At 34.4% G+C, this 21006-nt stretch overlaps 1 protein-coding gene, 1 long non-coding RNA gene and 1 other non-coding gene across 3 annotated transcripts in view; 2 read left to right on the top strand and 1 right to left on the bottom strand.

Moving 5' to 3' along the window:
- Positions 1–21006, top strand: part of LOC146999038 (uncharacterized) — a 610841-nt gene that overhangs the window by 488328 nt on the left and 101507 nt on the right. The gene's annotated exons all lie outside the window — the stretch shown is intronic.
- The window catches only part of LOC146999039 (uncharacterized), a 141384-nt gene that overhangs the window by 110150 nt on the left and 10228 nt on the right, over positions 1–21006 (bottom strand). The window lies entirely within an intron of this gene.
- Positions 19036–19108, top strand: TRNAT-GGU (transfer RNA threonine (anticodon GGU)). The gene has a single exon. It is a non-coding gene; the product is annotated as a tRNA-Thr (tRNA).

Raw genomic sequence — 21006 nt, 5'->3', positions numbered from 1 at the left:
ATATTTGGTAGCAATAGTTTAAAAAGTGAGTCTACTCAAAATGCAGTTTTGAAATCAATAGCCGTAATTAATAACAAGCATTTTCCATGTATGTGTGTGTGTGGTTATGGCAAATCCTGGACGGCTATCTGCCTAAGGGGAGGGATGACTTCGTGGAGGACTTTCTAAGGGAAACTGGCTCGTATACACGTTACACATGCGGAAAACCACGAAACGCCCATGTAGCCACCCCGTTCGCGGGATTCGAACCTCGGATCGAACTACTAGTGTTCAGCGACTTTACCGCTCGACCGCTGGTGGGCCCATGTTCTTCTGCTATTTCTGAGAGTAGTGATTTAAGCGACTATGATATTAGTGGAAGGGAAGTTTTCCTCAACAAGAAAAATTGGAAAAATTGCTTCCATAAGAACAGAAAGGAATCCTTTCCACAGCAAAATGAAGAGTTTGCAAGTAATGAAATAATTTAAAGTATTGTTAAAAAAAAAACCCTAAATGCAGTGCACGAAAAAGCAAAGCCATCCAAATTATTTTGGAGCACAAATGTCTAGGTCTTTTATAAAGTCGGAAAATATAAAATATTGCAGTTCAACTAAGTCATTGTCATTACAGGCAGACTATTAATAATAAGCGAAATGCTACTCATATTCACGAAACATGCACTTTCACGAATATTAAAACACATATTGTACATTCAAAAGACCTTAGAGGTCGCCCAATGAAAGATCATAAATTTTCATCTTCGCTAATTTTCCTTATGCGTTACTAGAATCTAAAGCCAGCAAAACAAATTCGCCTAAATCCTGCGAAGCGACTTGAACATCATGCAATGCGTTGCGTAGAAAGTTCGCTAAATATTGGACAATTCGATGCATCTGATATTGCGGGGGAAAAAAACTAATAATTTAATAAGAATGAAATGCAGTCGTCTGCAGTTGGTAGTAATAACCGAATTGCTAAGGTTAGTATTAACTATAAGGGAAAAAAAGAAGGAATATTTTGATCATACGAAGACTTGAAACTTTACTCGAAAGCCGAGTCTTCAAAAAGAGATAAAAGAAAGAAGAAAATGAGAAATTTTAAAAAATAAGTGACAATAAAATCTAAGTTTAAAAAGTAATGAAAAGAATAAATTTTTGAATTTACCTTTTCGGTACTATTCCGTTTTGAGTACCGTAAAAAAATTGCAGCGAAAATGTAGGCGCAAAAGCGCCAAATCTAGCAAACGGGCCCATTTAACAGCGCGCCTAGCGTACGGGCTGATTTCAGATTGCGTTAAGTTTATATAGTTCTATATTTCTTTAGACGCTATTCAAATATTAGTTTAATTTTTAAATCCTTTTTTGATATCCTATGGATTTAACAATTTGTGAATTGCCCATGACGAAAAGTCGGCAATAGAATTTTGGGTAAAGTGCAGAATCACCCACTGCTTGACGCGTTTTTAAGAATTGCACATACTCGGTATCCATGTACACATTGACCTATTTTCACTTTAAAAAAATCCCAGAATTGCACAAAAATGGCACTGCGCACGCCCTTTATCTATGTACACTTCGACCTATTTTCACTTAAAAAGTAAAAGAAAACTGACAAAAATCCAATTGTTTTCACCCATGTAAAAAGCGGCAAACAAATAAGTGGGCGATTCTGCACTTTACCGAGAATGTTTTCAAAGAAAAGGCATGATTCATTATAGAAAATTATGTTTGAACAACCAACGAGATGACATTATGCTTTAGCGATAACTCGGTAGCGAAATGGCGATGTAGGCATCCATTCAGTTATGTTTCGCAATTTTTATATAAATTATAATAATGATCTGAAGTAGTTATTTACTCTTATGCTTCCATTCAGTCATGTTTAGCCTTTTTTATATAAATTATATTAATAAAAATGTATTATATGAAATGAATCTTTCATCTAAATTAAAACATCAATCTTAGATAGTTATTTACTATTATACTTCCTTTCTTGCGTTAGGGTTGCCGCAATTATTTTTGGCAGCAACAATAGTTTGGCGATTTTTTACGGCCTGCAAAACCGAATAGTACCAGTTTTTCTTATGCAATGTAATCAAAAAATGACTAGTAAGAAACAAATATTTGAACTACATTTGCTTTAAATTTGAAATTTAATAACAAAGACGAACAACTTATGTATATGACTTTTCTATTTTTATGCAAAAAATTTCATTAATAAAATAATTAGCATATGTAATGTGGTAAATATTTGTCCGTTTTACAAACAGCTTCAAATACCTGAATGCTTTTGTGTTTAATAATCTGGACCTTCTCAGATTAACCAAAATCCCCTACATCCCTATCAGATGGTTTAAACAGAAAGTTGGTTGTATTGAAAGTTTCCTTGCAATAACTCTTTTCAAGAATAGATTTAACCCTTTATTTCCCTACGGGGTTTTAAAGTCCCATCAATAAAATCGCGCAATTATTTCTCAACGGGATTTTAAAGAGCCAATTTTAAATTTAAAAAAAGCAGTGAAAAGTTTATTACATTTTTGTAAGTTTAATGTGAGATGTTTCTCATATACAAAGAAATATGATAATTACTCGTTTTGAAAAAATAAAGTAAGTTTGGACATAAACAGTTAAATATAAAGGAAACTCCAAGACTTGTCATATTGAAATTTTCCTCGCAATTATGTATGGCTAAAAACCTTCGCGAAATTATCTGAAGAAATTTGTATAAAATTTATCCTTTTTTACAGGATATGAAATGAACTAAGATACTACTAAATGTATCTAAGAAATACTGTTAGGTTTAATCAGAGTCGCATTCTCAAATTCATATGTATATAACAGTCAATATGCCTGCGTCTGCAGCATAAAATTGCTTTATTTGAGGGCATAGTTTCCTTTAAGTAATTGGCCTGCCAGCGGCGCTGAACCAGCGGTAAAGTCGCTGAACACTGGTAGTTCGGTCTCAAGTTCGAATCACTCGAACGGGCTGCCTTTTGCATGGGCGTTTTACGTGGTTTCCCCCCCCCCGTGTAACGTGTAAACCCTTTAGGCACATAGCCCTCGAGGTTTTACAGCAATCACGTAAACCAAAACCGTTAAGAAATTAGACTGATGATTAGAAGTTTATATATGTTACCGTGATAGACCGAAATTGGAGAATGTCAACTTTCACCGGAGAATGTCAACATTCACCAAATACGTCGGTGAGAGATCGAATATTGCATTACATTTTTGTACATTCGGACCCTCACCGGTGTATATCGACAATCACACATATGCTCTGGTGTACGTCAAAAAGAAAGGAGTATATGTACACGCTGTCATTGCAAAAGGAAGTATTCCACAACTAAATGCAGTTGTAAAAGCAAAGGCTCTTCTGCAATCCAAAGTGCCATAATAGTTTAAGATGTTGCAATAAATAACATTTGAATCACATAAATTAGTAAGCTTTTAACTTCTATTATTTTCCTTTCTCATTTTGAATGAATTTTCTCATTTTGAATTTGAATTTTGAATGAAATTTTGAATGATTTGGTGTGTTTTAAGTTCTTATATTCTTAAGTTCTTATTTTAAGTTTCAAATGCGTTTTCTTTGCAACTGAATTACAGAGATGAAAATATAATATTCTTATATGTTCAACATTCACCATTAGTACATGGTGAATGTCGACATTCATCGGTTAAGTCAGAAATAAGAGTATTTGGAAAATATTTCGGACGTACACCAAGCGACTATGTGAATGTTGACATTCACCGGTGAAAGTCGACATTCTCCAGATTTCGGTGTTTCACCGAAACATATACATAAATATCGAAATTCTTCACAGGTCATATAAAATACACGACAGCAGATTTTCGACGTGCGAATTGCTCGTTTTCAATAGTCCAAGTAATGTAAACGTGTCTTTAATGCACTTGCTTACCATGCACTATTTTAACATTATATTAACGCTTTGTTTCATTAATATAATGTTAAAATAGTGCATCGTAAATACTTTTATGCTCTTAATCTGTATCATGGTTAACCCGGTCTACAATTTTGGTATAAAAAAAGTAGTTAAAAAATATCTTTGGATACGCAGAGGCTGTTTGCACAATTTTAGACGATTTTCGTTGTATTGACAGAAATACGTTACTTAGAACTTTTGTGTTTTAAACGTTCTATAGGATAATCCTTATTCTTCACTATCTTTATACACGGTAATTTTCAAGAAATTAAAGACTTCGTGAAAAATATATTTGATCCCATTTCCAAAGGTCCAAGCAAGTTTAGAAGTCAACGTTTGGGCAACACGCTTTTTAAAAGTCCAAAAAGCAAAAATAGATTGATATACCGGGAGAAAACCCAGTAAGGACATGTGTGTAGGTTACCGCCTTGATATTAGTTTCATGATTAAATTTTTTGCGGAGCGGCTGCTTGCTTGGGCTTGTTGCGGTTCTACTAATGTGTGGCACTGTGGATGAACAGAAGGTATTTTGCATTTAAAAATTTTGCATTTAAAATAGGTTCCGGATAATATGTAGAGTTGATCTTAAGGGGGCTCATTCATCTTAAACCCCTTATGATCTTCGAATATGTGACTGTTACAAGAATTAGGATATTTTATTTATTTTAAAAGCAATTACTTCCAACATTTTACAGCTGACTACATATTATGGCTGCTTTAGAAACTAGTAACCAGAAAGTGTGTGTTGCCACAAATATTTTTGTAATTTAATCCGCTTTGTGACAAAAGTTTTCGTCATGTTTCCACCTTGCGCGCATGATATTGTAAAAATGACTAATGGTACATACTTGAAATTGGATGAAATTCTTTATATGGACACTATTTTCTAACTGAGCCAAAAATTTGATGAATATTTTAGTATTAAAAAATTTATGCGCGAAAACATTACAGATTTTTTTAATAAAATACATCTTATAAACTCCTCCAAATAAAATAAAAATTTAACATGTAATTCTTAGAATTTTAGGTTCACAGTAGTTTCCAAATGTTATAAAAGCTATATATTAAATATGGCATTAAATTATGCAACAGAATGTTAGAAACTGTGCGCGCAAGTTAGAAATTTGACAAAACATTTTGTCACAAAGCGGATTAAATTATAAAAATATTTGTGGCAACACAAACTTTCTGGTTACTATTTCAGAAAGTAGCTATATGATGCTGTCAGCTGTAAAAAGTTGTAAGTAATTGCTTTTAAAATAAATAAGTTATCCCAGTTCTTGCAACAGTCTTATATTCGAAGATCTCAATGGGTTTTAAGGTGTATGAGTCCCCTTAACATTTTACTCCACTTTCTTTATTTTTAATCTGCTGTTATTTGAAAAATCAGCAGCAATCATAAATCCATTTGAAAACATTTAGATTTTTCTCCCCTTTGATGGTAATAAATGGATCTTTTTGTATTGCGGTCATTTAAATACACACAAGATTCGTCGGTACTTACGTATTATCGCAACCAGGTTGGCGCTATTTGTAAGTTTGAGTAAAAAAGTATGAATAGAAAGAAAATGTACATTTATTAATTCCAGATAATTTTTAATACAGTTTTTTATATTATTTTGTTTTAAAATATAAAATAGCAATTAACCCCTTCCGGTTTCGAATTTGAATAAATTGCAGAATTATTTTTTCGGCGGAAATCTTTTGGCTATTGCTTTTAGCACTGATTGAAAACCTATTCGCCATAACCATGTACACGTCGACTTACTTTTACTTTAAAAAAATCCCAGAATTGCACAAAAATGGCATTGCGCACACTCTTGACTTTATCCATGTACACTGCTATTTTCTCATGAATTACAAAAATTTGCACGAAAATGCAGGAAACTTTTGTGAATCTTCACATGCTCTTTTTACAAAACTACGTATAACACGTAGGGTTGCCGTAAGTAGGGTCGCCAAATTTGGCAATTTATGCGAATTTTGGCCTGGTTGCGTTAATACGTAAGTACCGATTCGTCTATTGTGACAATATTTTATAGTTTTTGTCCGGATAAATGTTTTTCATAAAGAATCCTGCTGCGCATTCTGCGTTCGTCGATATGTCCTGCAGAACGACGATGTACATTATGTTCTTTCGCGTTTTAAAGATTCAAATCAGCATTAATCGCCTTGTTTACAGCTGACTGTGAGCATTTTAATGATTTTGCATCTGCCCTTGGCGGTTTTTTTTAACGTTAAAATTATCTTTGCAACGTTCAGAGCATTTTGTTTTATCCTTGGATATGTATTTGGAACATTTTTTCTACTTGAAGCCAAACTGTGACATTTGTTTCTTTTTGTTTCTGTTGACAATAATACCAATCGTAGCTTTAGATATCGAAAAACAGTGGCTTTCACAGCGTTTTTCAATAACTAGATGCGAATCATGTTCTTCGGAGAAAGCACGAACGTAACCATCCATCAGTTTAGGTTGAAACAACACTCCGAACAAATATTACTTTAGAAGTCAAACAACAAAAATCAGCAAATTTGCAAATAAAACGCTGATAGTGTTGCTTGATTTCTAAATTAATATAACCTTCCATCCATCAGGTCCACCAGCGGCCGAGCGGTAAAAATCGCTGAACACTGGTAGTTCGAATCCAGCGAACGGGCTGGCTGCATGGGCGTTTTCGTGCTTGTCCCCATGTGTAAAGTACGAGCTAGTTTCCCTTAGAAAGTCCTCTACGAAGGCATACCTCCCCTTAGGCAGATAGCCCTAGTGGGCTTTGCCGTAATTAAGTACACCATCACACCTTCCATCCATTGAGCCCACCTGCGGCAGAGTGGTTAAGTCGCTGAACACTGGTAGTTCGGTCCGAGGTTGGAATCCCGCGAACGGGCTGGCTGCGTGGGCGTTTTCATGGTTTTCCCCCATGTGTAACGTGTATACGAACCAGTTTCCCGTAGAAAGTCCTCCACGAAGGCATCCCTCCCCTTAGGCAGATATCCATAGTGTGCTTTGTCGAAAACTAAACTGTCAATTAGCAGACGATAGTTTACAGTTTCAAAAATGTAGTTGCAGTTTAAAAAAATAATTTTCGAACATGTAATTTTGTATAGCAAAGCAATATCGTCCAAGAAATGTGAGAACGGCCTTTAAGTTTTTGGGTGTACGGCTGCTGGAAACCAAATCGCAGCTTACAAGTATGACAGTTTTGGCATTAATTCTTACAATTATTTTTTGATTTACTTAATATAAATCAAAAAATAATTGTAATTTATTTAATATAAATCAAAAAATAATTGTAAAAAATAATTGTACTTAATATAAATCAAAAAATAATTGTAATTTATTTAATATAAATCAAAAAATAATTGTAAGCGCAAAAAATTAATGAATATTATTCTCTTTTATTGTTTTAATTTGGAAATTCTATCATAGTTTAATGTTGGTCTTTTCATTAATGGAAGAAAGAGTCTCAGAAACGTGATGAGATACTGGAATGCCAGAAATTTCATGAACTCCTTATAAAGACTACATCTCTTATGTTCCTTTCGTTGTTGTTTAAATTGTTAAGTTTTTAGTTTTGTTCCCATGTTCATTTATTCTGATTCTCACTTTAAATGTCTGTTCTTTTTTTATTATATATCTTTTTTCGTGTGTGTTACTTCAGCTGTTTTATACGTTTGGTTTTCTCTTTCCAATAAAGCCATATTTAACAACATTTATGGAAGAAATGTAATTTGGTTTATTTTAACGTTAACATTTCGTTTATTTTAACATTATTAAGTTGATTATGCGGGAATGTTTGCCGTTCAGACGGTATAGTGGTTAAGGGAGCCTAATGCTGTACCGAAAGGCTCGGGTTCGAATCGCGAAGAAAACATGTCTATAATTCTCTGTCCCTTTATAGGAGATAACAATGGCCCACCTGTTAGGTCTGCAAAATGTGGTCACCACTTCCGATCTTAGTAGTGGTCAACAGATATAATCACTGAGTAAAAGAAATGTGCAATTTAACAGATACGCAGAATTGGAGAGATTCTGAAGAACTTAACCCATAGCTCTCCGTTGGCTCCGCTACGGAGCCGTGCGTCATTTGTTCCGTAACTCTGTAGGCTCCGCTGCGGAGCCCAATGTTTTTAGCATGATTAGGCTTAAGATGTTACGGAATCGTCGGCATTGGCAATTGTTATCTGTAGTTAAAACGTGGTCGGTTTCGCTACTGTTACGATTGAAACATTATTTGACCCATTTTATGGTTAGCAACATGGAGAAAAATAATTATTGGGATGAGAATATAGAGTTTGAGTGATAGTGAAGATGTGTTTGATTTTTCATTGTTAGAAGATATTGTGGATATCATTGTTAGAAGATATTGTGAAAGACAATGTTGATTATAATTCTGACACTTCAACCAGTGGTTCCGAAATTATACTACCAAAGAGACGACGAATGGTAGTTATTGAAAGTGAAAGCGAAGAGTCGCCGGAAGACTTAGATGAATGGCGCGATGTCACGGAAGAATTAGATATTCCGGATAGAATACATTTTAGTGTATCGCCAAAGGTTATTAGACCACAAATTCCTACAAATATTGTACAGCCGACACAATATTTCAAATTATTTTTCACAAACGAACCGGTAAATGAAATTATAAAAGAAACCGACAATGACGCAGAAAATGTTCTAAAGAATAAAGAAATATCTAGTAATTCTATTTGGAAAACGTGGCGTGCGGTGGAAGAGGATAAGTTTTGGGCTTTTATTGGAGTTATTATCAATATCGGTACGATACCTCCCTGGCGAATATGCAGGATTATTGGTCAGTTAAGGAGAATAGTCACATCCCTTTCTTTTGTAAAACATTTACTAGAAAGAGATTTATACAGATATTCTGGATGCTACATTTAAAAACACCGGATCCTGCGAAAATGTGCCGGAGTTGCTGGTAGGCAGTGGTACAAAAACGTGCGGAGCGCTAAGTGTTAATTCGGCAGACTTGTCATCACATTCTTGTCACTGGCTGAATTTTTTTCAAATTCAGTGGTGAGTTGAACCGAATTGGTTACGAAAATTTTGAGAAAAATAGCCGCGAGCAAATATTACCCTTTCTAACGAAGAAATCTTAGAGCGACGGAACTTGTTCTTGTTAACCACTTGCGCTACGACTAAATTTCACGGTTACGGTGCCGTGCACTACAATATAACAAGCGGTAAAGTGTCTCATTTATGCCGATCCGCATCTGCGAGTGCAATCCAGAGCTGTAACTCGAGAAATAAACTGTTTGAAATTAATCAATTTCTTGACTTATTTAATAACTTCGTACGAATGGTAATATATTTCGTAGAGAAAACCTTTTTAATTAACAACGAACTTATTTATTTAGCATTCTAAACATTACAAAAAGAATAATATTCCGGGAGTTATCAAGCTCAAAGCAATATATGAAATACGTAACTGTTGCCACAAAAAATCTACATTATAATGAACATATCAAATTACTGTGTATTAACTCAGTTCGCGCACGTTCCTAAACATAAACAATCTCGTTGTTAGGTGACGTGTGCACCACGTTATTTTAATTTTTGCGATAAATGCCTATCGACATGGTTTTCACGTCGCTCGCGGTTTGAGAAAAAAGCGTCTCGACGTGCGTGGCACGTCTTTTTAGCGCAAGTGGTTAATATAAATAATCGTAAGCAAGAAGAAACTATACGGCAAAATTTTCTAATTTAATAATATTAAAATTTAAAAATTTAACTATTGCTAATGCAGCATTAACTGAAACATCTTAGAATTTAATTTTAAAAATGCTTAAACAAATTTTTATAAATTTTGTTGGTAAACGAAGTATACAACGATTATTTCTGAAATCCTCTTTTCGCGCACTTGAAACCAGTTCCGTCGCTAAAAGCGCGAAAAGGTTTTTGAAGATCCTTTACAAGTAGCGCTAAATTAAATTAAATAATTATCAAAATAAAATAAATGAATTCACAAATAATCTTTAACGCGCAGGAAATTTAAATTGAACAGAAACTAGAATTATATATTTCAAGTCTCCTTTTTAACGGTAACTGCCTGAGTAAATAAGCTTAGCTTCAAGTAAAGTAAGTAAAAATAAAAAGCTTTTAATTAAATTTAATGTACCTCCACTCTAGAAACTGAATGATCAAATATTTGAATTTTATTTTATAAATGTTACGGAGCACGAAGCGATAGATTGTTGATATTTTATTTGAAGCGAAAGGATTTCTTTTCAGACGTGCTTATTTAGATTTTATTAAAAATAGTTTGCGTTTTGACATTTCGCAGAAATGTAAGCGAAAAATATTAATAGCAAATCTTTGAGAAATGGGAATTCTCTAATCGAACGTTTTTGCGCTTTGCGATTTAATTTTTCATTAATATCTGAACTATTTTCATTTTTTTTGAAAGGCTTTAGAAAGTGGCATATTTTGAAATGTATTATTTCGCGAATGTAAGAAGTATGAATTATGTTCTATCTTGTTTCCTTGCATTCTACCCGCCATTTACACTAGTGTCCGAAAGTTAAGCAGAATTCGTGAAACGAAACGTGAGTAAATATTAATTAAAATGTTCAAACTCCCTTGTGGAGATTCATTGTTTGAAGGTGAAACAGTGTGCATATGCAAAATATATCAGTAGACGTCGGCATACGCAAAACATGTGGACACGTCAGAAAGAGAATAAAACTGTTTCATGTGCCATGCGGATATCAGGCAGGTTATGTCCAGTAGCTGCGTTGATGAGGAGCGACCAAAAGGATTTAAGGGGGTTCATACACCTTAAACCCCTTATGACCTTCGAATATGTGACTGTTGCACGAATTGGGATAATTTATTTATTTTAAAAGCAATTACTTCCAACTTTTTACATCTGACTACATAATATAGCTGCTTTAGAAACTAGTAACCAGAAAGTTTGTGTTGCCACAAATATTTATGTAAATTAATCCGCTTTGTGACAAAAGTTTTCGTCATGTTTCCACCTTGCGCGCATGATATTTTAAAAATGGCAAATGGTACATACTTAAAATTTAATGGAATTCTTTATATGGGCACTATTTTCTAACTGAACCAAAAATTTGATGAATATTGTAGTATTAAAAAAATTTATGCACGAAAACATTACAGATTTTTTTTTAATTAAATATATTTTATAAACTCAACTCCAAATAAAATAAAAAATTAACATGAATTCTTAGAATTTTAGGTTCATAGTAGTTTCAAAATGTTATAAAAGATATATATTAAATATGAAATTAAATTATGCGACAGAATGTTTTAAACTGTGTGCGCAAGGTGGAAACTTGACGAAAAATTTTGTCACAAAACGGATTAAATTATAAAAATATTTGGCAACACCAACTTTCGGATTACTATTTCAGAAAGCAGCTATATTATGTAATCAGCTGTAAATATTTGGAAGTAATTTCTTTTAAAATAAACAAGTTATTCCAATTCTTGCAACAGTCACATATTCGATGATCTTATGGGTTTTAAGGTGTATGAGTCCCCTTAAAGGATAATTTAGGATTAACGACTGAATTTAACTAACCAAAGGAGTTAAATGATCAAAAGTTCAAAGAATGGCACAAAGACGCTAAATGAACATATTTTTTGGAAAGAAGAATTATCGGACTGCTGGAGTTGAGACGATCTCAAACCGAAATACCTAAAATTCTGAATGTGCGTCAGTGTGTGATCTTAAAACTGTGGATCAGTACGGAAGATGCTACCCGACGGCCCCTACAAATTCGAGCAAGAATAATAATCAGTCGCCAAGACCGATATTTGGCAATAACTGCGCGGTGTCAGACGGACAGTTGTGCCAGGGAACGCCGTTCAGCCGCCATGGAAGTACGAGTTTCAAGGCAAACTGTTTATAGGAGACTGTATCATGCTGGTTTGTATACCAGACGACAAACAAAAAATTCAAAACTTCATTTTTTAACTTGCGTACTAAACATTTGTTCTCATTTAAAAGTGCTAGTAAAAGCAATTTACTATGGCTATTACTATAGCATAGTGTTATTATTTAAATTAAATTTAATTGTCCCAGTGGCCATTCAGTTGCCCATTTTTGAGTGATAAAAACTTTAATAGTCAATGCCTGTGAGGAGAGGGTTATTAGCAAATCAAAGAGAACGTTTATGACATATTAAATAATAATAATAATAATAATAATAATAATAATATTAAAGGATTATACAAGTATGTAGTTCGGAAAAGCTCATTTCAGCTCGCATTCTTGTCAATACACAAGAAGTCCTTTACATAGGTATTCTTCATTACATAGGTATTCTTCATTGTAGCGTCATGCGGTAAGGGTGTGATGTCCTCTGACTTCGAAATTTGTTCTACTATCCCAATCGTATCCTTTTCACATCCACGCCATGAAGAACCGACTCCCTTTTTAGATTTTCCCATATACCGACGAAAACTTACGTGGAGTTCCGGTTCCAATTTTTTGGCCTTTTCCTTTCAACGTGTCCAACAGTAGTAAGGCCTGTTAAATACAGATCTTGAGTGTATTTTATAGAAAGTTTGTTGAAATTTTGCAGTCAATTTTTTTTTCTCGGCATCACTAATCTCGGAAAAAATTTTGAATTTGCAGTCGCAATCGGAACCGTTTTTTCTAGAGGAATAACTTCTCCTCGAATTGAAATATAGCTCGCAAGTTCATTAATTTTTCGTTTCTTTTAATTTTCGCAAAATTAAAACAAAAAATTCAAAACTTCATTTTTTAACTTGCGTACTAAACATTTGTTCTCATTTAAAAGTGCTAGTAAAAGCAATTTACTATGGCTATTACTATAGCATAGTGTTATTATTTAAATTAAATTTAATTGCCCATTTTTGAGTGATAAAAACTTTAATAGTCAATGCCTGTGAGGAGAGGGTTATTAGCAAATCAAAGAGAACGTTTATGACATATGAAATAATAATAATAATAATAATAATATTAAAGGATTATACAAGTATGTAGTTCGAAAAAGCTCATTTCAGCTCGCATTCTTGTCAATACACAAGAAGTCCTTTACATAGGCATTCTTCATCGTAGGGGCAGGCATCGTAGAGTATTAGCAGGCAAATAATGAAATATTACATTGTCCGTTTCTGCTATGAGATTCGCGCGTCGGGAAAATCTCGGTACGCTAATAAATCTTGTACAATATATCTTCAGGAACTATGTTAGGTACATTACTGTATTTACTTCTTAAATCGTCAGGCGGTAAGGGTGTGATGTCCTCTGACTTCGAAATTTGTTCTACTATCCCAATCGTATCCTTTTCACATCCACGCCATGAAGAACCGACTCCCTTTTTAGATTTTCCCATATACCGACGAAAACTTACGTGGAGTTCCGGTTCCAATTTTTTGGCCTTTTCCTTTCAACGTGTCCAACAGTAGTAAGGCCTGTTAAATACAGATCTTGAGTGTATTTTATAGAAATTTTATTGAAATTTTGCAGTCAATTTTTTTTTTCGACATCACCAATCTCGGAAAAATTTTTGAGTTTGCACTTGCAAGCGGAACCGTTTTTGCTAGAGCAGTAGTCGGCAAAGTGCGGCTCCAGAGCCGCATGTGGCTCTTTGGCTCCTTAAGTGCGGCTCTGGTACAAATATCGTCAACTTTTGTGTTAAATAATTGGATGCAATCTTCCAGCAAACGTAAACTACAAGGGAAAGGAAACTTAATGTTTTCGATGTTAGAAGAAGAAATAACATTCGGAAACAAATTGTCCATTTTCGCACAGGATTTTGAAAGGGAAACATTGTTTCACTTTCCTAGCCTGCTGATGCATTGCCAAGAAAATATTTCCTCTATTGATAAACACCATTTTAAAACAGTAATTTTAAATATGAGGGAAGCATTTTTCAATTTAGAAACAGCAGAGCAACTTTAGCATTTGTCAAAAATCCTCTTAATGCTACGATAACCGAGTTGAAATTGACTTGAAATACTAAAGTTGCTAGATTAAAAAAACAAGGAGATCTGGCGCTCTAAATTCGAACGTCTTTGTATTGAATTGGAAATATTGGAGAAGAAAAAAATGTGATTTAGTTCACAACACAAGTGGTCTGCTTTGAATGACCTGGAGAAGGAAGACATTATCATTTTCAACGCTTGGAATAGTATTCCTGACTCTTACGATCAGCTGAAAAAGCTCGCATTTACTGTTCTTTCCCTTTTCGGTTCTACATACATACGCGAACAATCTTTTTCAAGCATGAACATTATCAAGATTAAACTGAGAAGTCGTCTTATTGACGAGAACTTGGAATCATGCCTAAAATTAAAAACAACAACATACAAACCTGACTCACTCAAACTTTCCAAGGAGATGCAAGCACATTGTTCGCATTAATAAATATTTATTAAGTAATAAATTTAGTTTTATTTAGTGTAATAAAAGTTTACTAAACAAGCAGATTTGGCTCCCAATTTTTTTAATTGTTGTAATGTTCATATTTGGCTCCACTGATTTGGTTTGCCGACCACTGTCCTAGAGGAATAACTTTTCCTCGAGTTAAAATGTAACTCGCAAGTTCACTATGGTTAATTTTTCGTTTCTTTTCATTTTTCCGCGGCACATCGCGACTCAATACCTCTATTCACTTCTTCGACTGCTCATTTTTCTTGTCATCGCGTTCATTTCGATAATCTTCATCAGCTAATCCCAAACTAATAGGTTTAGGATCATTTGAACTGCTAACACCAAGGTTATAATATAACACCAAGTAGTATATAGTTAAGTATAACACCAAGGCGTCTTCCTTTTTCCGCTATTCCTGTTTCAGTTGGTGTCAAAAACGTTCCTGTTTCCGCAAAATCATTAATTTTCATTACCCCCCTTCCCAAAGGGGGTACATATTGGGGGGCTGACTGGACATTGGTCTCTCCCGAAATGTAGGAAAGCTAAAAAATTGTTAGGTAAAAGAATTTTTAAAAGAAATAAACAAAAAATATTTACGATCTCAGATATTTGCATGAATGAATGAGATATTTGCATATTAAAAGGAAAGAGAGAGATGTTCAAACTCTACGATGATTTTGGCAATGAACTAAAAGATCGTTTCCTAAAGTAAAAAATAATATTCTTCCGAAATTCTGCATAAAGGGGCGTTATAACAAAATCTTTCGGAATAAATATTCGTTCTAAAATGACGTTCTTCCTTCTAAAACGACTTCTACTGTGGTCTTAATTGCGCCTTTGCAGCTTTTAATTCTCTCATTTTATGTAAATCCAATAAACTACATTTTCCTTATTTCTATTCTGAATTCTATGCTGATAACCTTTATAAAGGGCTGAAGGTTTTTTTTTTTTTTTTTTTCGTTTTAGTTCCAATAATATCCAATATTGATTAACATAAGATGTGAAAACGACGGTTAATATTGTAGCAGAATTACAAATAGAAGGAAACTAAAGGTTTCGAGAGAGGCCTAAACTAAGTCATGTCTTCAGCCTAACTTATTCGCAAAGAAACTGCTCAGCTGTTTTTAATGACTCATCGTGACATCTCCTGAACAGCTATGGGAGGAGGACTGTAGTGTTCGATTTCGCGTGAACAGGGAGAATAAAAACGCGAAAAGAGGAATTGAGGAAACAGAACTAATTCAACACCAACTAAACAAAAACCTAAACATGGTCGCGGTTCAATTCAACTATGGGGCCCACCAGCGGCCGAGCGGTAAAGTCGCTGAACACTGGTAGTTCGGTCCGAGGTTTGAATCCTGCGAACGGGCTGGCTGCATGAGCGTTTTCATGGTTTTCCCCATGTTTAATGTTTGTACGAGCCAGTTTCCCTTAGAACTAGAATTACACTTAGAAAGTCCTCCACGAAGGCATCCCTCCCCTTAGGCAGATAGCCCTCGAAACTTTGCCATAATCACACACACACAATTCAACTATGCAATCAAAGCCATCTCTTGAGATTTTCGAAAACTACTACTCGAATTTCACCCTTCTTTATTCCAATGCAAAAAAAAAAAAAAAAAAAAAAAAAAAAAAAAAAATTAATAGCAAAAAAAGGCCCATAAACGCAATATCTACCAAACGTGTAGCTGGGTCCTTCCCTCAGCTATTTACGAATTGTAGATCCTCTTTCTCTAAATATCGAATTGGTTGCTACTTGGAAAGAATAAACTGATATTGTTCATATTGAAATATTTTTATGCATTTCCTTTTTGGCTGTGAATAGAAATTATGAATTTTGTTTTGGTCGCTCATCTGACCTGGCTTGCCCGCTAGTTGTATAGAGTGTAGTCTTAGAATAGAGTGCTTGAGCCAAAACTTAGAATAGAGTTTGTATTGTAAATCTCGTATTTTAAATTCTTTAGTTACATATTAAGTTTTACACCGTGCACTGCAAATCCCGAATGCTGCAGGTTATTGTTAATTCACGAGCTATATGAATTGTTCGTTTGGAGAGCTAATGTTTCAAATCTTCACCTAGGGTTATTTTACAAATTGATTAGGACGGAGCTGTAAGATGTCTGGCTTGAAGATAGTCACAGATTAACATCTGAGGATTTTGATTCTGTTTAAGCTGGACGTGACAGGTGCATTTTATGAGGTAGTGTCTCCGCCCTTTCAGCTTACCCTCCTAGTGTACCGGTACTGCGAGTATTCGATAAGTCCATGTTCGAGTCGCGGGAAGGGCACTTCCCATTTTTCACATCTCCTTCGTTAAAAAAAATAATAATTACTTTACAGTAGCTCCCGAACTAAAAGATGGTGGACAATACTTCTTCACAACCAGTATTTGGTGACTGGATCCTCTAATTCCCAGTCGCCCTCTAAAAGGGGGAGTATATAAGGTATTTTCTCCTTCCTTCTAGCATACCTTTGTGGTGTAACAATAACTCGACGCGTATTCGAGAGTCTTGGTGAGGGCATTGCTAATTTTTCAAGTTTCCTGTTTAAAAAAAATAATGACTCTGCGATTTTAATTATTAAAATACCGTATGTTTAACTTAAACAAAATTCCATCAAGAGATAATATACACCTCCTTCTCTGTTTTTCTGCTCTTTTTACTTTAATTTTTGATAAATTTATTTTTAATAAAGAACTCAGCATGGGAAACGACAAATATTATTTACTCATAGTACGTTGCTCGTTTACGATGCTTAACATTTTTTCGTTTAAATCGTTGTGGCATTCATTGTTTTTCTTTGTCTATTCCCTTAAAAATGTTCCACTTTCTCCTGCATGTAATGCAGGAAAGAAGCCTTAAAAAATTAGTATCTTATTTTTTTTTTAATATGCTTTACCGTTTATTTACTAACAAATCAATTTTTGCTTAATGAGTGCAAAAAATTTTCTTTTAACCTTTTTCTTCTAAAATATTTGTCGAAACCTCAAGTTTGAAATCTCATCTAAGTTACTTATTAATTAAAGTCCACTTAATGCGATTGAAAAATCTGAACATTCCTTACTTCTTAATTAAAAAACGAACTGTGCCAGTTCGTTAAGTTATTGACGTTCCACTAATTAACTTTTGGCCTAGTAGCTTAACAATTAATTTCAAACCTGTCGTGTGTTTTAATTTTAATTGAAGTAAATACTTGCATTTAATGAAAATGAAGTTTCGATTTGTATGGTTTAATCTTCATTCTTCCCTTAAATTGTAATTTTTTTCTGATGTAAATAAATTCTTTTCATTCAACCAGTTGGCAACCATTTAAAGTATTGGTTGTCATTTGCACACTGCGGGAAAAAAAAAAAAAAAAAAAAAAAAAAAAAAAAAAAACGGACAGGTCTATAACTCCCGTTTTACTGGGGCTTTTGACAAAATTCAAATTGCGTTTTTCATGTCTCAGCGCGACTAAGATATGTATTGAATTTATATATGGCATTGTTCTTATGTAGATATTTTCGCACAAAATCGGACTATTTCTAAAACGACATGGCAATTGTTTTCCATATTTGGATTCTACGTCTCATATTATGCCAAGCTGCGAAGTTTTGTAAAAATCGTACAAGTAGTTTTAAAAAATTAACTCTCACAATTTTAGCTTCTCCATGTTAATTGCATTTGGTATATATTTATTGATATATCTATTTTTATTAAATTTATTTGACTCTTTCTTTCACATTTCGAAATTTAAGTTCCTTCCAAATAACATTCGCCCATTTTTTATGATTTACTTTTAAAATTTGTATTTTAAAATAATTTTTATAAATTTTTCGAAAACATTGAGTTATAATCTATAAAATTTTCACCATCTTCTTAAAGTATACTTGCAATAAATTAGAGTTTTTATTCAAAATTTCCAAAGATATACGTGAATTAAAATACTGGCGAGTTTTGAAATTTGGCATATTTGTTGAAAGCGATCATAACATCAAATGTGGTTTAGGCACTTTATTAAATTTATTTGAAAGTAGAAACGATGTGACATTTTTCTCGCTCATGCCATATATTAAACAGGTTGCCATATATTAAGAAGTTCGCCAGATGATTTATTCTTGGCGAAAATTGAAGAAAAAATGCGTCAAGATAAATACTTGAAATTCTCTATAAATTTCGCACCAAATTTTACAAAATTTAATATTTAGGCATAATTTGAGTAGTAGAATCGAAATATGGGAAAACATTGCCATGGCATTTCAGAAAAAGTTCTATTTTGTGTCAAAATACCTGTATTAGAACAATGCTACATATAAATCTAATATATATCGTAAGTCGCGCTTTCGAGACATGAAAGACGCAATTTGAATTTCGTCCATCGGCCCGGAAAAACGGGAAATATAGAACATTGCTTTTTTTTTTTTGTTTGTTTGTTTTTTTGTTTTTTTTGCTCAGTGTACAAGGTATTTCTTTCCACTTTCCTAGCGTACCTTCGTGGTGTACTGGTCAGCACACTGAGCCGGTATTTCAGAGGTCCGTGGCTCAATTCCCGGCGAAGGCAATTGCACATTTTTCTCCTTTCGTGCTTCCAGTTAACCTAATGACTGTACAAGTAGCGTCCGAACTAAAAGGGTTGTGGATGATGATTCTCCGCACCCAGGATTTGGCGACTAGGTCCCCTATAACCCTAGTCGCCTTTTAAAAAGGGTAATATAAAGTATTTCTCCCACTTCCCTAGCGTGCCTTCGTGGTGTAGTGGTCAGCACGCTGGGCTGGTAATCCAGAGGTCCGCGGTTCGATTCCCGGCGAAGGCGTTTGCTATTTTTCATCTTTTCTGCCTCTAAAAAAATCGTAATGACTCTACAAGTGGCGCCCGAACTAAAAGGGATGTGGATGATGATTCTCCGCACCCAGGATTTGGCGACTAGGTCCCCTATAACCCTAGTCGCCCTTTGAAAAGGGTAATATATAAGGTATTTCTCCCACTTCCCTAGCGTGCCTTCGTGGTGTAGTGGTCAGCACGCTGGGCCGGTATTTCAGAGGTCCGTGGTTCGATTCCCGGCGAAGGCAATTGCATAATTTTCATCTTTCCTGCTTCCAATTAACGTAATGACTCTACAAAACACACATTTTAACATTTCTCACAACATCAGTAGCCATTAGTTTTGCCCTTTCTCCCTTGAAAGAAATATCAGTTAGATACATGCACGTTCATAAGAGTTAAAAAAAATAACCTAAATTCTATAAAAGTATTGTAAATTAGGATAATTTTAATTATTTTTTTTATTTTACAAATGGCAAGCATTAACGCCCAAGTTCATCGGCTCTTCAGTGCTTTTTAACAATGTCCTCATGCCAAGAAAATGCAATACAATTATTTAAATGTTCAAAAATCGAGGACTGATTGCAGTCACACAAAACCACTACAAATCTGCACAGGTAGTCTTCGCAAACACTCATGTCCAGTCAGATTTCTAAATAGAGCCACCTCTGTCCTTCCTTTCTTCCAGAGTCATTAGATTATTTTAAAGCTGAAGACGTGAAAAATATGCAATGGCGTTGCCGGAACTCAAACCTGGACCTCTCAAATACACGCCTTTACAGCACGAAGGAATGCCGGAAGGAAGGAGAAAGTACCTTATAAATGCATCAGCTTTTTTGTCGCCCATAATTCTACAATAGTCTTGAAATTCATTGGAAAGAAATTCTGTGTGCCAGTGCCTTAAGCAAAGGCCTGTTGTCTAAGATTAATTTTAATTATTCAGAAGGGCTTAAAGTGCACCTTTGGAATCCGATAATACGACTTCTTGGTGAAACTTTACATTATGGTAACTTGGCGATTTTTTGGCGAAACTTTGGCAAACAACCCTGCTACAGCAACGGGCTAGTTTTTTTTTTTTTACGCCATTTTGTTTTTACGAAGTAAAGGCATGTTTTTTTTTTTTTTTTTTTTTTTTTCTTTTCTGCTCAACATTTTTTCCAACAATCTGCTAGCCGAATTACGCTTATGCTAGAACTTTTATGAAACAAAAGTGCTTAATCATGACGAAGATTATCTGCGAAATTGGGAGAAAGTGCAGAATCGCCACACTGCTTGCCGCATTTTTAAGAATTGGATATACACGGTATCCATGTATATGTCAACCTATTTTCACTTAAAAAACATCCCAGAATTGCACAAAAATGGCATTGCGCACACTCTTGACTTTATCCACGTACACATCGACTTATTTTCACTTAAAAAGTCAAAGAAAATTGACAAAAATCCAATTCTTCTTACTCTTGTAAAAAGCGCCAAGCAGATAAGTGGGCGATTCTGCCCTTCAGCAGCGAAATTGTTTCTAAGTGCTTATTAGCTAAATACCCTATTGGAATTTTATGGAAAATGTCACATGATATGTCTCATGATCTCTCATTTCTCTGAGACAGAATAATCTGTGATTCGAACTGTGTACTTCTCGGATTATTGCTAAAATCCTAGCTAGTAACCTTTATCGCCTTATCAAAATGTCGCCAAACTACCTGTTACCATATTCTAAAGATTAGCCGACATCTTTACAAAAGAGTGGCCACAAATCGACAGTGATTGAATAGTCACACCAATGGCTTTGATTTCACCATCAAAGGCAATAAATAGAAAGAGAGCCCATTGGGAAGTAAAAACCATAAAGCTCGCTATATGTACCTGCTCCAGTAGACAGGCGTTCATTCA

Source organism: Stegodyphus dumicola, chromosome 1, assembly GCF_044657685.1.
Source record: "Stegodyphus dumicola isolate Sdum_Otavi_A_Nest chromosome 1, ASM4465768v1".
Taxonomy (NCBI): Eukaryota; Metazoa; Arthropoda; class Arachnida; order Araneae; family Eresidae; genus Stegodyphus; species Stegodyphus dumicola.
This window is presented reverse-complemented; position numbering and strand designations above follow the sequence as displayed.